Source organism: Enhydra lutris, unplaced genomic scaffold, assembly GCF_002288905.1.
Source record: "Enhydra lutris kenyoni isolate GAN:26980312 unplaced genomic scaffold, ASM228890v2 scaffoldscaffold12, whole genome shotgun sequence".
Lineage (NCBI taxonomy): Eukaryota > Metazoa > Chordata > Mammalia > Carnivora > Mustelidae > Enhydra > Enhydra lutris.
In genome coordinates, this window is record NW_019154096.1 from 51943616 (window position 1) to 51958807 (window position 15192).

The 15192-nt window shown below is 43.2% G+C and overlaps 1 pseudogene; it reads left to right on the forward strand.

Annotated features, from left to right (window-relative positions):
• Positions 1–4070: 4070 nt before the first annotated feature.
• Positions 4071–14743, forward strand: LOC111145021 (annotated as a pseudogene).
• The last annotated feature ends 449 nt before the right edge of the window (positions 14744–15192 follow it).

The window sequence follows — 15192 nt, forward strand, 5'->3', positions numbered from 1 at the left end:
CCTGGTTGAAAATGCTAGAGAAATGCAGAGATGCCAAATATAAGAGTAAATTCGGCCATATCATTTATTAGTTGATGCCTCAGGACTTGAAGTCTGAGATTGTCTTGTTTTTTGTTTCTTTCCTGTTACCTAGCAAATAAGTGTTTGTTGAATGAATAAATGAAGACATTTAGTAAAAATCTAATGGTAATAGTAATAATGTGTAATGAAAATAAGAAAGGATGATGAATTTCTGGGTCTAATACAAAAAGCAAATGAAAATGATCAGTGAAGAAACACTATGTACCCAACATAAGTATAATCACATCATCACCAGGAGCAAACATATATTAACTTCCCACAAGGCAAACATAACTATGCTATCTTCTTAGTCTAGAGAGCAAAGAATAGCCATAATTCCTGTTCTGAGGGAGCTTACAAATTAATGGGGAACACAATACACAAGCTTACTCAATAGAAATATTTGAGAACAGTTTTGTACAGACTGGCGTGAGAAAGATGGCATGTCAGAAATCGTGCTGGCAAGTTGGAGACTAGGTGGGGCTACTCAGGAAACATGAAATTCCTTCGCATCAACTACTATTCATTGAGGCTGATTCTCCCTGATCCTGAGGAGAAGAAGGCGAAATTAAGACTGAAAACAAGTTTATGATTGAGAATAAATGAAAAGGAATAAGAAAGTGGAGGCTAAGAAGGAACTAGAGGCCACAGTTGAGGAATGACTGCGGTTGGATCACCCCTACCTTCTGGGATATTTTTATGAAAGGGATGGTGAATGGATTTCCTTTAGTATTTGAGTATAATTAGCATATCACTCATCCTGGTATAATCAAACTTCATTGCCCCACACAATCTAAGACCCCACTTTTCTATGACCTCGTATGTGGTAATATACATAAAACACCTCTTGTAATGCTTGGCACATAATAAGTACTCAATAAAGTGTGACTGCCTTCCTCATGCTTTCATGAGAACTCTGCAGGTTTTCTTCTCTGCCCTTGTCTTGTTCATTGTCCATGGCTGTTTGTCCTTGTTCCAACTCTGCTGTTGATTTACTGTATGACTTTAGGCAAATCTCATGTTCTCTCTGAGCAAGAAAATGGGGATCCTGTCTGTCCAATATATGCCCCAAGGCTAGTTAGGAGATTAATGCATGTGAAAGTACCATGAAATGTACCAAGTGCCCAGCAAATCTAATATATTAGGCTTAAGCCCTATTTGTATCACTCCCGCAAAGAGTATGTCCATAACCCAGAACCTGAGTTAAGAGTGGAGAAGACTGAGTAACTTTAGTACCTAACTATTGCACAGACTCCCTGGGATGGTTTCACCAGCTCTGTGGTTCTTCCACGGGGGAGATTTGTGCACGAAGGGTGTTTAACTAATCCTTTTAAATAAAATTTAAATAAAATTAAACTGTAGTTACAATGTGAAGTTAGAAAAGCAGAGGGAATTAAATGGTTCACAAGTATTTATCAAGTAACCACAGAGACCCTTATAAATACTCATATTATTGTAAAAATGAACATAACCTTTCACTTCCAGGAGTTTGGAGGTGATTCCAAGTTGATATAAAAGTCAAGACTTTGGGACACCTGGGTGGCTCAGTCGGTTGGGCTGCTACCTTCAGCTCATGTCATGACCCCAGGGTCCTGGGATCAAATCCTGCATCAGGCTCCTTGCTCAGCGGGGAGCCTGCTTCTCTCTCTGCCTTTGCCTGCGACTCTGCCTGCTTGTGCTCCCTCTCCTCTCTCTCTGACGAATAAATAAATAAATAAATAAAATATTAAAAAAAAAAAAAAAGACAAGGCCACCAGTTATAAGCACACACACATGCACATAGACAGCCATATTCAGAGACACTGAAGGATCATGCTTGTTTTCAGGTTGAAACATAGATTCAAGACCTCGGGAAAATATTCTGCCAAATACCCCAGGGGACAGGGGAATTAGGCTGTGATGGAAATAGAATTCAGTTTCTGTCCTCTACCCCCAAACATGCTGAGAACAAAAAATGGAGTTGATTCTTCCATGAGATTGTTAAAACTTCTTTGTTTTGTTTTGTTTTAACACCATTATGCCATGAATTCATTGGGAATGGGTCCCAGCAGCTCGGGTCCCTTCTGTTGGTTCTCATAAAAATGTGCTTCTCTGGGTGGAGCAGGCTGGCGCTTCACTAAACCCAGGTACCTTCCTCTTTGGCTTTCTTCTTTTTCTCATCATTTTCCTTCACATACTTCAGGAAGCTACCTCAGCCCTTGGAGTGCTTATTATGCTGAATGCATACATTAATTTTTTGGGTAAGAATCATGCCCTTGTTCGTTATAACAATGCCAGCAGCAAGCTGGGTAACACTGTAAGCTTTTTGGGTTCTGCCACGGTAACACTTGTGGGACAGGTGCCCATTCCCTTGACAGTGACGATATCACCTTCCTTGTAGATTCCCATGTGTGTGGCCCAATGAACAACTCCATGCTTCCTAAAAGGCCTTAAGAACATATAAAGAGTACCTCTCCTCTCTCCCTTTGTGTTGGTCATTTTGGCAAATTACTGGAAGATGGTGGTTCTACCCCACCCCCAACTCAAAAAAAAAAAAAAAGATACAGTTTTAACTTAGCTCATACAGTGAGATCACATATAATAAAAACTATGCTTGAAAAGTCCTTAGATCGGCCATAAAGTAGAATAGCTGTGCCCACACTTTCATGCTTCTCTAAAAACATACCCATGGCAGGGGGCGGGGGGGTGCCTGGGTGGCTCGTTGTTAAGCGTCTACCTTCGGCTCTGGTCATGATCCCAGGGTCCTGGAATAGAGCCCCGGTCTTGGGCTCCCTGCTCCGCAGGAAGCCTGCTTCTTCCTGTCCCATTCCCCCTCTCTTGCTGTGTCTTTCTATGTCAAATAAATAAAATCTTTAAAAAAAAAAAAAAGACATACCCACAGGTCGGCCAAGACAGTTAAAGTGTCTTTAAACACCAGGAGCACACTCACTGCGGTGCAGAGCTCACCTTACAACAGGCACCTGGCAAGTGAGACCACAGGAGCTAAGAGCAGACTCAACTCTCCAGTCTCACTTCCTTTTGGGGAAGAATCAACCCACACTAGCATTTTAAGTCCCAGCTGTCTACTCTAGCAGATCCTATCTGCCTCTTTGCCGAGGGGCAAGTCTGTTTCAAAGGATCCTTTTTCAAAAAATTGACATTATGGATATATAGTCTACAAACAATGAAATCTATCTTAAGTACACAGTTTGACGAGCTTGACAAATGTATACTCTCATGGGACCACCACCACACTAAAAAGAACACCGGGGTGCCCACATGATCTCAGGGGCTCTGTGCTCAGTGCGGAGTCTGCTTGAGATTCTCTTCTTCTGCCCCTACCCTCACAAGTGCACATGCTCTCTCTCTCTCTCAAATAAATATATTTTTAAAAAATAAAAGGCTAGAACATCGCCATCACCCCCAGAAAGCTCTGTTATTACCCATTGCAGTAAATCCCCATTCCTGACACTAGGTAACTATTGATATGCTTCTCTTTTCAAGTATTTTCTAGAATTTCATGTAAATGGAATCATACAGTATTTACTCATCTGTGAAAATGACCCATTGAAACAAGGGTTTAACCCATTCACAGAAATACAATGATTGCTGTAGGTGGTAAAGTCTTTGAATATAAAGTAAAGGGAAAAGAAACATCCTCTGAATTAAGGAGGGCAATTGTTCTATAAATATGGGGCAAATTACTGATCTTTTAAGATAGGAGAATTGACTGATATTTAAGCTCCGGGGCCCTCAATAAAACCAGCTTCAGGGGAAGGATGGTTTGGGATGCAGCTTTGTGGAAGATAGAGGCAGATAAAACCCGCTTAGATGGCTGTGGAGGAAAGAAGGAGGTAAGGTAGAGAACGTCTGGAAATCAGAGTCAAACCTTATTTCCAGTCCTAGTTTTGTCGCTAAGAAGCCACATGACTGAAGACGGTCTTCGAAGCTATTCCCTGAGTTACAGCTATGAGAACATGGCAGCCCAGAAAGCCAGGAGTGGAGACTGATCTTGCGGGAGAACGTTCATCATGGCAAATGTCCTGAAGTGATTTCTGCATACAAAACTACCAGGCGTTGAAGGGCGCTGTGCTGTGGTTGTGTCAGATAACGGCCGTTGGAGTGGCCAGTGATAACGCCACAGAGCACAATGGGAGACCTGGTTGCTTATCTACTTTGGCCTTTGCAACAGACCAAGGAAGCAAACTCGGACTTTCAAAAAATAAAAGGATCAGCTGTTACCATAACACCCACCAGGTGGTTCAATTCAGTCATTTACCTTTGGTGGTGAGTTTCACAGCCAGCGGCAATGCCAACAACACAGGACTCACTATTAGCCTAGAAAGGGAGCTTGCTCTGTCGTTTGAAGAACTGAGACAAGTCATGGAAGTTTCTTATTCTGGCAGTGATTTTTTTTTTTAAGATTTTATTTATTTCTTTGACAGACAGAGACCACAGGCAGGCAGAGAGGCAGGCAGAGAGGGGAAGGGAAGCAGGCTCCCTGCTGAGCAGAGAGCCCGATGTGGGGCTCGATCCCAGGACCCTGGGATCATGACCTGAGCCGAAGGCAGAGGCTTTAACCCACTGAGCCACCCAGGCGCCCCTCTGGCAGTGATTTTGATGTACACCTTATTTTCATTATAACAGACCCAATATCAGTTCAGCAATCTTTAGACCACAAAAATACTTGTATACATGTACTCAAGAAAGGGCCCCTTTCCCCACCTCACACTAAAGAAAGTGCTTTCGATAGATATAGTTTATGGACAGATTGATTGTTATCTTTCTTGTATAGAGTCTTCTTAATTTAGTGAGATCTGGGGATGCCACAGAAATGGTTCAGTATGTCTCAGCTCCTGGGGAGTTAGTCCAGTCACCAAATATGCATGAGATGTCTATTCAGTGGGTCAGAGTCAAAATGGTACTTTGGTTTACTCGTGCCGTGAAGTTCTCTCTATTATATAATATGCCCAGGACTGCACAATGAGGCAGACCTATTTTATTGTGAATAATAATGAGGACATATTTTTCTTTATATTATTTCTTTGCATTATTTCTTTACATATGAAGAACATAAAATGGCTTAGTAAAAGCAATGAAATCAGTACAATCAAAAAAAAAAGGAACCACATGACTTTAGGCAGTTCGTGTGCCCACTCTAAATCCTGTTTTCCACAAGGAAACAGACAACTGTGTAATAAAGGCGTCAGACTACAGATATAACTTTTAAGTAGCTACATTATTAAATGGAAGTTTTGTGAAGGCAGGAACTTTGTCTTTTATTCCAGTGACCCCAACACCTAACAAAATACTAGCACTTGATAAATACTTGTTGAATGAATGAATCATCTACGGTCTCTTCTAGCTCTGATACCCTGCTACTTTGAACAGAATCATCTGATACAGTGTTGGTTCCCTAACCCCTGCCAATAGCAACTGGGCCCCAGTCTTGGTCCATATGGTGTCTTTACCACAAAACCCATGTACATGTGGAGACTAAAGTTTAATCTTGCCCACCCATTAAAAGCTCGTCGAGACCAACACTCCCCATATACTCCAAGAGAGAAATGGCCTCCAGCCTCCGAGGAGAGCCAAAAGTAGGGGACAAAATGGGGAAAGATCTGACCCTCAAATTTGTAGCAATAAATGTCATGGCATGTGGCTCTTCTAATGGGGTACACTTAGTGGAAAATGAAGCTGAAAGGTCAGGTGTGAGACCTTCCAAAGTTAAGATGGTTGTAAGCATGGTTTTCTTTGGCTTCACAGATTTTCACTGAACAACTGCTAGTATTTCACAGTTTGGCAGCTTCTGCCAGATGGCAAAAGGCCTTATCCCAAAGGCTGCAAACTTGAATGCCCTCAGGGGCTGCATGAGTACTGGCTGAAGGGGGTTGGGACTACGCCAGTGCAGAAGGAGAGAAGTAAGTGCGGTGACCCGGACAGGGCACACTCAAACTTTAAAAAAAAAAAAAAATTCAAATTCATTTTTTAGATGTTGTGCTGTCAAAAATCTTGCTTCCAGAATCAGGCTTCTGGGTTGCCACTTTGCAAAGCAGGGGTCACCTCATGACTACACTTATGACGGCAGGAGCCTCTCCGTGGCGGCTCTTTGAAAAACCCTGTACCTAGTAGGAGTGGAAGGAACACTTCTGGAAGTTCTAAGTTGTAGTGACAGACTGGGGGTTTATTGGGCCGAACAATGGGATGTGATTTCATCCCCGCTTCTCTCCATCTTGCCTCCCAGGAAAGTGCCTGCTCCCGGGCTTGTTTATTCATTTCCACACTTCCAGCCGTTCCAGTTGCCTTGCAACAAACCTGGCCCCAGTGGGCTCAAAACACTCCAGTTCTCCTCTGTCATGCCTCTCGCTCCCTCTCCTTCCTCCCCTCCTCAGCATGCCCTTTTCCTCCCAGGGCAGAAGCTGGTTCATTTTATTCCCCCTTTCTTCATCCACACCATGATTTTTGACCCTGGCATCCCCGCGTTCTCTTCTGAGGCATTCTAAGTTCACACTTCTCTTTCTACTATAAAGACTACCCAGTAGACCTATCACAAAAGAGGTATCAATGACTCCCGCTGTTCCTCCTCTAAGAATGTTGAGTTTCGAAGGGGGTATAAGGGCAATACTGAATGCAGTCAATGAAAAAAACTGATCTTTGGCCAGCTGACCTTCCAGGTGACCCTCAGATCAGAGCAGTACTCTCACCTTGTCAGCGGAATAAAGACAGAGAAGAGCCAGGGAAACTGTGCTAGGAAGCGGGAAGAACAAAGCCGACTTGCCACAATGTTTAGCAGCTATTGGCTTAGTTTGACATTCCAGGTTTGCTTCTTACTAGAAGATCTGGGGCAAATTACTTAACCTATCTATGCCTCAGTTTCCCCGTCTCTAAGATGGAGATCATAGCGGTATCTACCACATACATTGCTGTGAGAGTTCAAGGAATTAATACATCCAAAGTCCAAGAAAGCTTGGCACATGCTAAGAACTCAATGAACTTTAGCTTTTATTGTCTGCAAACCGAAACAGTGCCTCCTTTACAGATTTGGAGAATTAGATGGGTTACTTGCATTAGGAGAGCTAACATAGTACTTAGCACACAGTAAATGCTCAATAAATTCCTATGATTATTACAAGTTATGATAGGCTGAATTATGCCATCCTGGTCCTAATCTCTGAAACCTGTGAATGTTACCTTATATGACAAACAAGACTTCATGGGATTTTTTTAAAAATTTATTTATTTGAGAGACAGAGAGAGAATGAGCATGAGCAGGGGTGGAGGAAGGCAGAGGGAGAGGGAGAAGCAGACTCCCTGGTGAGCAGGGGGCTCAGCGTGGGGTTTGATCCCGGGACCCTGGGATCATGACCTGAGCTGAAGGCAGACCCTTAACCAACTGAGCCACCCAGGCACCCCTGCAGGACCTTGAAATGGGGAGATTATTCTGGATTATCCAGGTGGGTTCTCAATGTAATCCTGAGGATCCTGTTAAGAACCCAATCCAAAAATGAGGAAATGACTTGAATAGATATTTTTCCAAAGAAGATATTTAAATGGCCCATTAGGATCTTGCTCAATAGCATTGATCATTAGGGAAATCAAATCAAAACTCCTAGAGATACCCATTAGCATGACCACCATCAAAACAATGGAAAGAAACAAGTGTCGGTAAGGATGTGGAAAAATTGAATCTCTTGTACACCATCGGTGAGGATGTAAAATGGTATAGCAGCTGCGGGAAACAGCACGATTGTTCCTCAAAAAATAAAAATAGAATTACCATGTGATCCAGTAATTCCACTTCTGGGTATATACTCAAAAGAATTGAAGGCAGATTCTCAAAGAGATATCTGCACACCATGCTCACGACATTATTCACAATAACTAAAATGTGGAAGCAGCCCAAGTGTCCATTGACAGAAGAATGGATAAGCAAAACATGGTATATACATACACAACAGAATATATTCAGCCTTGAAAGGAAGGAAATTTTGACACATCCTATAACATGGATGAACCTTGAGGACAATATGCTAAGTGAAAGGAGCCAGCCACAGAAGGATAAATGCTTTATGGTTGCACTTATCTAAGATCCCTAGAGTAATCAAATGCATACAGACAGAAAGTAGAATGGTGGGTGTCCAGGGCTGGGAGAAGGGGGAAATGGGGAGTTAGTAGAGTTTCAGATTTATAAGATGAAGAGAGAGATGGTTGGTGATGGGGGCGCAGCATTAGCAATGTATTTAATACCACTGAAATCTACTACACTCAAACATGGTCGAGATGGCAAATTACACTGTGTGTATTTTACCACAATAAAAAAAAATTGAGGGGGAGAAAAAAGGAGGCAGAAGGAGATTAGACCACAGAAGCACAGGCAAGTAGGTGCAGGGAGAGAAGATGCTGTCCTTCCAACTTGAGGACGAGGCTGCACGCCAAGGATTGCCTTCAAGCTCCACAGCGGGAAGGGATGAGGACTGCATTATCCCCCTGGAGCTTCCAGAAGGCACCAGCCCTACCAGAATCTTGGTCTGAGCCCCATAAGACTCAGTTCAGACTTCTGGTTTCCAGAAATATCAGAGAATACATTTCTGTTGTTTCAAGCCACTAAATGTGTAGTTGGTTATGGTAGCTGTAGGAGACTGATACGGAGTGCTCCTTTTCCAGGATCTTCAGGGAAGTCAGAGGGTTACAAATCCATAGAGATAAACAGAAATATTAGCACTCTTTCTTGGGGGGAAACTCATTCTCATACCTCTCTTGACCATTGCAGGTATGCAGTTAAACTTTCTTTCTTTCTGATTTATTTGATTGAGAGAGAGCACAAGCAGGAGGGAGAGCGAAAAGCAGACTCCCTGCCAAGCAGGGAGCCCAGTGTGGGGCTCGATCCCAGGACTCTGGGATCATGACCAGAGCCAAAGGCAGACGCTTCACTGACTGAGCCATCCAGGCACCCCCAGTTAAACTTTCTTTTGCCCTGGGTTTGGAAGGAGGGAAAGGAGCCAATACTCCTAATCTATTTGTAGCAGTGTGAGAGCCAACAGCTAAAATGGTCATTTTTGTAGTAAAACAACAACAACAACAACAAACACCACGAAAACAATGGAGTTTGTTATTTCTTCTTTAAATGCATCAGCAGGGCCCATGGAGAAGGTCTGGAAAATGACAGCTGGGATTAGCTCCTCACCTCCCCACCAAGACCTTGAGTGGCTGTCAGCTCTGCAGGGAACAGCAGCAAACCCTCACGCAAATGGCCTATAAAAAAGGCCTTGTCAGAGGCACCTTGACCTGCCAGGGCTTCTCTGGTACGCGGATTCCCAGCGGCCCTCCCAGGGTTACGCTCCCTCGCATGATGTATTTCCCCTGCCTTTTTTAGAGCTGCATTATGCTTGCTCCAGGAAACAGCCTCTTCCTTCTCATAAACACAGCCTTGGGTTCCTGACCAAGCACCCTGCCACTCCACAGCTCCTCGTTCATCCATCACACTTTGCTGTCACCCTGGCCGCGATTGTGGAGAACTGGTCTAATTCCAGAGGTGAACCCAGGGTGGGGAGAAGGAAGGGGAAAGCCCTGGGAGCAGCTGAGGGTCACATACACCCCCGTTCCAGCCTGCTGATGAATTCCCTGGAAGCTGACTTGCCGGCACAGTGAGCAAGCCTTTCCGATGACCCAGTGGGTCTGATGGAAAATTCTTGATAAGGTCACCACCAGAGCTGGGCTTGGCATCTCTACTCCCTTGGCTCAGTGTGCAGTATCCAGGGACAGGATAGAACAGAGACCTTATGGAGACACTGGGAGACCTAGTGAAAAGCCCTGGCTCCTTGTAAGCGAGATAGGTATGACTAAGGGCGGGGGGTGGGGATTTGAAGGGTCAACGTGACCAACCCCCCAAATATATGCTCCACTGGCTCTGGCGGTGCACCCGGAGTTCCCACCAATGGCTTCAGAAGAGCTTACGTTTACTGAGTGTTTACTATGTGCCAGACACTAATCTCAGTGCCTCATTCAGTGTTCACCACCACCCCATCTAGTAGGTACCCTTATTATCTCAGTTTACAGATGAGGAAATTACGGCTCAGGAATGTTAAGTAAGTTGCCAAAGGTCACAGAGCTGGTAAGTGAGCTGAGATTCAAACTCGGTAGTAGCCCAGTGTCCACGCTTCCAACATTATGCTATCCTGCTTTTCAGGAGCAGCTGGACATGGAAGTGAGGACTTCTCCCCACCATGGGTTCACCTCTGGAGTTGGGCCAGTTCTCCGAAATCACAGCCAAGGGCATTGAGGGCACCTTCTAGGCTGCTGAAAATGTTCTATATCAGCATGTAGATAGTGGCTACTCAGGCACATACTGCATCACAGCTCATGAAGCCACACACTTAAGGTTGTGCACTTTCAAGTATGTACGCTACACCTTATTTAAACACACACACACATTCTCTCTTTCCCTACCCCCTGATCTTTCTCTCTCATTATTACCAGGACTATGGTAATATGAATATTTTAAAGCACAAAAGCTACGTAGGACATAGGGTGGTAGATGGCAAAAAGCCTTGTTTTATAACCCCTTACTGGTATTTTTATTTAGAAAGGAGGTAGTTTAAATGAACACCAACAGCAGATTGGAATGTAATATGTACTCGCTAGAGATCAGAAGCTGGGACTTGGCGGTGCAGGGAGACAGAAAGGAGTATCCCATTACTTTGTCCTGGTTTGAGCCAATGACCCCTTCTGCTCCCAGAGGAGCATAAGGGGGTGGAATGATATATGTTTATTTTATCCATACTTCATCCCATTCACAATCCTTCAAACTGGCGTTTACTTTCCCTAAGCCACTCAATTCAGTAATATACTGTCAGCTCTCAACACATCCAATAGCCCTTTCTCAGTTCTCATCCTCCTTGACTGTCCTGTAACCTTTGTCTGTTGATAAGCCCTGACTTCCTCCGTGGGACTCTTCATCAGACTTCGGTGACATTACACCATCCTCCTATCATTCTCTTCACTGATACTTCTTCTCTGTCTTCATTTGTTCTTGCTTTTCTCCTTCTTTCTCTCGATGACCCTATATACGGCCTCATCCTTGACCCACCCCACTTCCCTCTCTCCACTGTCTCCATCCATTTCCTGCCATGGCCTCTACCTACCGTTGCCTCTGCTTCAGTGACTCCTAACTCTACACCTTTGTTTCCTTTTCTGAGCTGCAACCCTGAATCTCCAAATAACCACTCGACAACTTTATCTAGATGTTTTCCAAAGGCAGTAGTCAAAGTCCATGGTTACTGTCATCCTTTCTCCAAAACCAGCTCCAAGCACAAATTCTTCCTTTCATCCAACCTCAAACCTTGGCATTTTCTCAGATTCCTCTTCCTCTTCCCCAACATCCAGCAAATTCCCAAATCCATTTAGCTCTCCCTTTGCAAAATCTCCCCAAAAGGCTTCCACCCCCAAGAAAGACCCTCATGCATTTGCCTCCCATTCCAGATGAAGCAGGCAGAGGCTGGTCTTTGGAAAGATGGTTCTTTCCCAAAATATCTTCTTCTAAAGTCCAGAAGCCCACACCACCAATTCATTACTGTTCATAAAACATCACTCCCTCCTATGGTCCTTTTTTAAGATACAAAACTCCTGCGAGGAAGGTCATTTGGTTTTGAAGTAAGAAGATGAGTTAGAATTCCTATTCATTAGTGTGTAAGCTTATACCAAGTTCTTTTTTTTTTTTTTAAGATTTTATTTATTTATTTGACAGACAGAGATCACAAGTAGGCAGAGAGGCAGGCAGAGAGCCCGATGCGGGGCTCGATCCCAGGACCCTGGGATCATGACCTGAGCCGAAGGCCGAGGCTTAACCCATTGAGCCACCCAGGCGCCCCTTTAGCAAGTTCTTAACTTCATGGAACCTTGGTTTTGTGGTCTGTGAAGTGGAGATATTAAGGTCTTCCTTAGTCAGCTACCTAGAGCTAATGCTGCCTTAAGAAAAAAAAATTAAATTTAAATTTTAGGGGCACCTACATAACTCAGTCAGTTAAGTGGCTGCCTTTGGCTCAGGTCATGATCCTGAAGTCCCAGAATCAAGCCTCACATTGGTTCTCTCCATAGTTTGGCTATTGTTGATAAACGCAGCTATAAACATCGAGGTGCATGTACCCCTTTGAATCTGTATTTTTGTATCCTTTGGGTAAATACTTAGTAATGGAATTGCTGGATAGTAGGGGAGTTCTGTTTTTGACTTTTTGAGGAACCCCCAAACTGTTCTCCAAAGTGGCTGCACCAGTTTGCATTCCCACCAACAGTGCAAGAGGGTTCCCCTTTCTCTGCATCCTTGCCAACACCTGTTGTTTCTTGTGTTGTTAATTTTAGCCATTTTGACAGGTTTGAGGTGGTACCTCATCGTGGTTTTGATTTGTATTTCCCTGATGATGAGTGATGTTGAGCATCTGTTAATGTGTCTCTTAGCCATCTGGATGTCTTCTTTGGAAACATCTATTCGTGTCTTCTTCCCATTTCTTAACTGGGTTATTTGTTTTTTGCATGTTGAGTTTGATAAGTTGGTTTCTTTTAAAGATTTTATTTATTTATTTGACAGAGATAGAGGGATCACAAGTAGGCAGAGAGGCAAGCAGGGGGTGGGGGGAAGCAGGCTCCCCACTGAGCAGAGAGCCCGATGCGGGGCTTGATCCCAGGACCCTGAGATCATGACCTGAGCCGAAGGCAGAGGCTTAACCCACTGAGCCACCCAGGCGCCCCTGATAAGTTCTTTAGAGATTTTGGATACTGACCCTTCATCAGATATGTCATTTGGAAATATCTTCTCCCATTCCATAGGCTGCCTTTTAGTTTTGTTGACTGTTTCCTTCACTGTGCAGAAGTTTTTTTTTTTTAATCTTGTTAAAGTCCCAATAGTTCATTTTTACTTTTGTTTCTCTTGCCTACAGTGACATATCTAGTAAGAAGTTGCTGGGGCCTAGGTCAAAGAGGTTTCTGACCAGGTTCTCCTCTAGGATTTTAATGGATTCCTATCTCACATTTAGGTTTTTCATCCATTTTTAGTCTATTTTTGAGGATGTTGTAAAGAAGTGGTCCAGTTTCATTCTTCTGCGTGTTGCTGTTCAGTTTTGTTTTTGTTGAAGAGACTGTCTTTATTCCATTAGACATTTTTTCCTGTTTTGTCAAAGATTCATTGGCCATAGAGTTGTGGGTCCTTTCCTGGGTTCTCTTTCTGTTCCCATTGATCTGCGTGTCAGTTTTTGTGCCAGCACCATACTGTCTTGATGACAACAGCTTTGTAACAGAGCTTGAAAAAGAAAAAAAAAATTTTAAATTTGCATGCTTTTCAATATTTGTTGTGTTTTCTTTTCACATTCCCAGCAACTTTGTGTGAATGGTTTTGTTGGGTCCCTAGAAAAAGGACAAAGGTGCTGGGTACCTCAGGACAAAGAGCTTGCTTGGATCTATGCTTTGCCTTAGGGAAGCCCTATAATTCTATCATTATAGATAGATAGATAGTATCACACATGTTCATCATATGTTATTAATTGTAAAAAGTGAGTTAAGGGGCCCCTGGGTGGCTCAGTGGGTTAAAGCCTCTGCCTTCGGCTCAGGTCATGATCTCAGGGTCCTGGAATCGAGCCCCACATCGGACTCTCTGCTCAGCAGGGAGCCTGCTTCCTCCTCTCTCTCTGCCTGCTTCTCTGCCTACTTGTGATCTCTGTCAAATAAATAAATAAAAAATCTTTTAAAAAAAAAAGTGAGTTAAGAAGCAATGTGTGTAATATGTTACTATATTTATTTTAAAAAAAGAAGAAGAAAATGAACATAAACTATAGCACTAGCAGTAGCACTAGCAGAACAATCTTCCCCCAAGATTATAAACTGGTTGTAGCTAGGTGGGATTATGGTTATTTTCTTTTAAATTCTTATTTTGTTATTCTATATTTTATAAATTTTATTTAGCAATCATTTACTTTTTGCCTAATTGCATTGTGGAAAATGTTATTTAAGAATAAACAAACATGGGGCACCTGGGTGGCTCAGTAGGTTAAAGCCTCTGCCTTCGGCTCAGGTCATAATCTCGGGGTCCTGGGATTGAGCCCCACATCGGGCTCTCTGCTCAGTGGGGAGCGTGCTTCCCCCTCTCTGTCTGCCTGCCTCTCTGCCTACTTGTGATCTCTGTCTGTCAAATAAATAAATAAAATCTTTTTAAAAAAAGAATAAACAAATAGGAGGGTGCCTGGGGGGCACAGTTCGTTAAACATCTGATTCTTGGTTTCCGCTCAGACTGTGATCTCAGGGTCCTAGGATGGAGTTCAAGTCGGGCTCCATGATCAGCACAGAGTCTGCTTGAGTTCCTCTCTCTCCCTCTCCCTCTGCCCCTCCCACCGGCTCTCTCTCTTTCTCTCTCTCTAAAATAAATAAATAAATAATTAAAAAAAAAAAAACAAATAGGGATACCTGGCTGACTCAGTTGGTAGAGCATGTGACTCTTGGTTGTGAGTTCAAGCCCCATGCTGGGTGAAGAGCTTAAGAAAGAAAGAAAGAAAGAAAGAAAGAAAGAAAGAAAGAAAGAAAGAAAGAGAAAGAGGAAAGCCAGCCTATTAGATGGACAAACATCTCAGAGATTGCGACTAACTTGTACTCTGAAAGGTACTGTGAAAGCTGTGAAAAAAGGGCACTTTCTCTTTTTTTAACAGCTTTATTGGAGTACGACTGATATACAAAAATTGCACATATTTACTGTAAACAACTTGATGAGTTCGGACATATGCAGATGCCCATGAAACCATCAGCACAATCAAGGAAATAACGTGTATCCATTAGTTCTAAAAGTTTGCTTGTGTCCGTGTGTGTGTGTGTGTGTGTGTGTGTGTGTGTGTGTACTTAATATGAGATCTATTTAAGATACTTAATATGAGATCTGCCCTCTTAACACATTTTTAAGTGCACAATACAATATTATTAACTCTAGGTGCTATGTTGTACAGCTGATTTCTAGAAATTACTCATCATTTAAAGTAAAATTCCTACCAGCTGAACAACAACTCCCCAGTTCCCGTCCCCTAGCTCCTGGTACCCACCATCCTATTCTCTGCTTCTGCCAGTTTGACTGTTTTAAGGTCCTCAGGTGAGTAAAATTATGTAGTATTTGTCCTTCTGTGACTG